Below are 3,444 nucleotides of genomic sequence, written 5' to 3' on the forward strand. Positions count from 1 at the left end.
ACAAGGAGGCAAGTTAATGACGTCATAAGTTACGTCATTATATCTTCGAAAGACATTCCTCTGAGTTTGCTGGCGATGTCTACCAGAATTGTGCAACTTTCGTGATGCAGAGTACAGTAAAAAATTAGGTAGGGATGTAAGATACCCTGTGACAAAGTTTCATCTTTGTCAGGTATGTTGATAAAATTTTATTCTGGAAAAACACTGGGACACCGGCTGTGAATCTCATAGTAGGAGTTTGGAATTAACACAGAATTTTGGAACCCAGTCTAGAGTTTTGGGAAATACAAATGTAAAGTATTTTTGGAAGAACACGTACCTTTTGCCTACATCTTAAAGAAGTCCCCAAAGGTCTGTGACATGTCCCTTACGTAATTTTAGGAATAATAGGACGAACCACCCAGGTCATTACAAGATTTCCCAACCAACTTAATGCAGAAGTCAAGCTGGTTAAGCTTTTTTGCCCCCTTTTCAAGAATACCTGGGGTCATTAGCAGTCAGTTGATAGGGAGTGGTCTTTACCTGACCTCAACATTTTGCCCCTTGTACCTGTATCCTCGAAATTAGTTTCCCTTTGACCTGACCCATGTAATCCTGAGGTAGTTCCCCCTCTAATTTACTCTTTTGTTGCTCTCAACTCTCAATCCGATTTACGCCTTACATTCCCTTGTGTCTTTTGTGGTACTGGCCTTTGTTTGACTTCTGTTCCAGATACCTCTCAACTTTGAAGCATCCCAATGGGACCCCAAACAATTGGTCAGCCATATACGATCACAACAAGAAGTCAATGACTGTATTGTCCCTCATCTGGTATATAGAGGGGTATCGCTGATGTATAGAGTAGCCAGAGTTTGAGTCAGGCAAGAGGAACCGCTGTCGGACGAACGTGTCACATAGATGATGCTCCTCCAAGTCACTAGAATGTTCTTGGTCGCTGGTCTGTCTGCATAAGCACCTGTTACCTGCCGGTACCTGAGGACTTGACGAGAAGTCTATACCTGACACCTGTTGATGTTGCACCTTTGGAAAGGTGGGTGTGCATACCACCGCTGATGATCCTCTGCACCATGACCTTGTAACTAGGAGCGCATTTCCTTTTCTCACGACATTCTATCTGGGTTGGGACCGAATACAACACCGATTTCCACTGAAGTTTCTGGACACAGCAGACTGACACTGTTCCTCTACACATCTTGTCCACAGGTTAGGGTAAAGTGAATGGAAGTTGCATATTGTCCTCAACATATCCTCAAACTTTGTCTCTTGCTGCTTTGCTGTTCTCCGAGCCCTTACCTTTGCAATCTCCCACAGAGATTTCTTCTCTTTCGGTAAACTTTCAAATGTAAATTAGTGGAAACACCAATTAACATAATGTTACTCGCTATTAAGGTAATAAAATTGTGAATGCTTTATGAAGAATTCACTTTCTGAAGTGTTATTATTTTGATTGGTGTAATCCCATTTAATTTCACTCGTCATTACCTTTTGTGTTACAATGATCCCTGCACTGCAGATCCGTTCATGAGTGTCCCGGGTGTGTGTCTTCAGTAGAACAGCAGTGCCATTAAATTGATATTACCAGTGCCATATCCAGTCAAGCATTCCCGGAAACCAGTGTGAAGTGTGTGTTACAGTTTACCCTTGTACCATTCCCTTGCAAGCATCCTGATCTCTTTTCAATTTTGACTTTATGAATTTAATCAGTTTGGGCTAGTGTATGTAACTACAATATTGCGGCACGTTCTTTTGGGTTTGTTACCTGTTATCATAACTGAGAGTGCTATAGAGCTCCATTGTAGCTCCTGTATATTTCTTCTGGTTCCCTTTAGTGAATCATATGTATTTTAGTGGGCTTTCTGGCTTTAACTCATACCCCTAGTAGTTGTTGGTAATTTAATTTCACTAAAGAGATTTCTTCTCTGTTGACTGATAGGCGGCGAACTTAGTCATGTTGCGCTCCGCACTTAGGTCCAAATTAGAGCCATTTATTTCCATTATACCAGCCACCCTACCATGTGACAATATATTTGTTTTTCCTTACATTTTCTTAGGTTCTAAGAATACATTGCTCAAAAGTCTTTTCCAAAATCCATGTTTTCACTTGGCACCATTCATCTACATACATCTAATATGTTATTGTTTGAATAAATAATTCCATTTTCTCGACACAAGCGCTTGTTTTCCGTGGTGAAGACCACTATCTTTTAACTCCCGTTTTAACTAAGGCTTTCACATGCATTCTCTGTATGTTCTTTGTGCATAATCAGTTTTTGTAGTATTTTCTTCTTTAGTTTTGAGAATCGTCGTATGAAGTTATTATGGGAATAATTCTAAAAAATTCTTTCGTATTATGATATGCCTATCTGACGCAGGACAGATCATTGACCATGCATAACTTGATGGAAATTATTTTCTCTATGATATATCACACCATATCAAGTACCATAATCAATTTTATGATTTCTTTACCGATTGAAAAATAGTTATGACACCGGAGAGCAGGTTATTCAAGAAAACCAGCAGCTGTTACTGACAAAATAAAAGGGTTTGGTCCAGTCGAGGGACACAGATAAATTAGAGAGATGAGATGGGATGATGTATTTTCCAAAGCGGCAAGGAAAAATTAAACTGAAATTCACAGGGTAGAAGAATAAGAATAAGAAGAAGAGGGAGAGGAGGACAGGGAGGGGGAGGGGGATGGACACAAGGTAAGCATTATGGGTGTTGCTTATGATATATAATTTTTCTGGCACTAACAGATGACAGCAGAAAATGACAGACAATCTATTGAACGGAATAAATAAAGACTCATTATCGACCATAGCATAAATAAACTTATGAAATTAAAGAATGCTGACCTATATGATTTGCTGTCAAAGGTGGGTTACTGAATGGGTTAAGGCTTGTAATAACCACATTCGCAGAGAAGGAAGAAAAATGTACAGCAACTCAAACATGGGCGCCAACTTTTTGGTCTTTGGACAAAGCATTAACAGATTATAAAGTCGACAATTTAAAGAAAAAAAAATTAAGTCTAAATAACGTAAATGATTACGATCTTTACAGCATCAGTGTAGAAGTAAATAGTACAACTTAATCCAGAAAAGGGAATGGAATATAGAGTTTAGGACAAACGGCAAGCACTGGCACCTATGAGGTCATTCAACGCTGGAAAGGAAATTAAGTGTAGTTAGGTTTGAAAGGAGAAAATCGCAGTTGCACTATGAATGAATTGTCAGGTAAGGGTGGATAGTAAGATGGAAGAAAGGTAATATGAATGGAGGTACAGTAAAAGGAATGAAAGGGGTTGCGGCTAAGGCCCAAAAGACCGCTGTAAATAACCTTTAGTAATGCCTACAGTGCACCCCGGCACTGACGGCATTACTCCGCTTCGGGGAATCTAAAAAAGTGGACGGAAGTCCAAGTAGTAAGAGTTACGTGGTT

The sequence above is a fragment of the Macrobrachium nipponense genome, chromosome 24 (genome assembly GCF_015104395.2).
Source record: "Macrobrachium nipponense isolate FS-2020 chromosome 24, ASM1510439v2, whole genome shotgun sequence".
NCBI lineage: Eukaryota > Metazoa > Arthropoda > Malacostraca > Decapoda > Palaemonidae > Macrobrachium > Macrobrachium nipponense.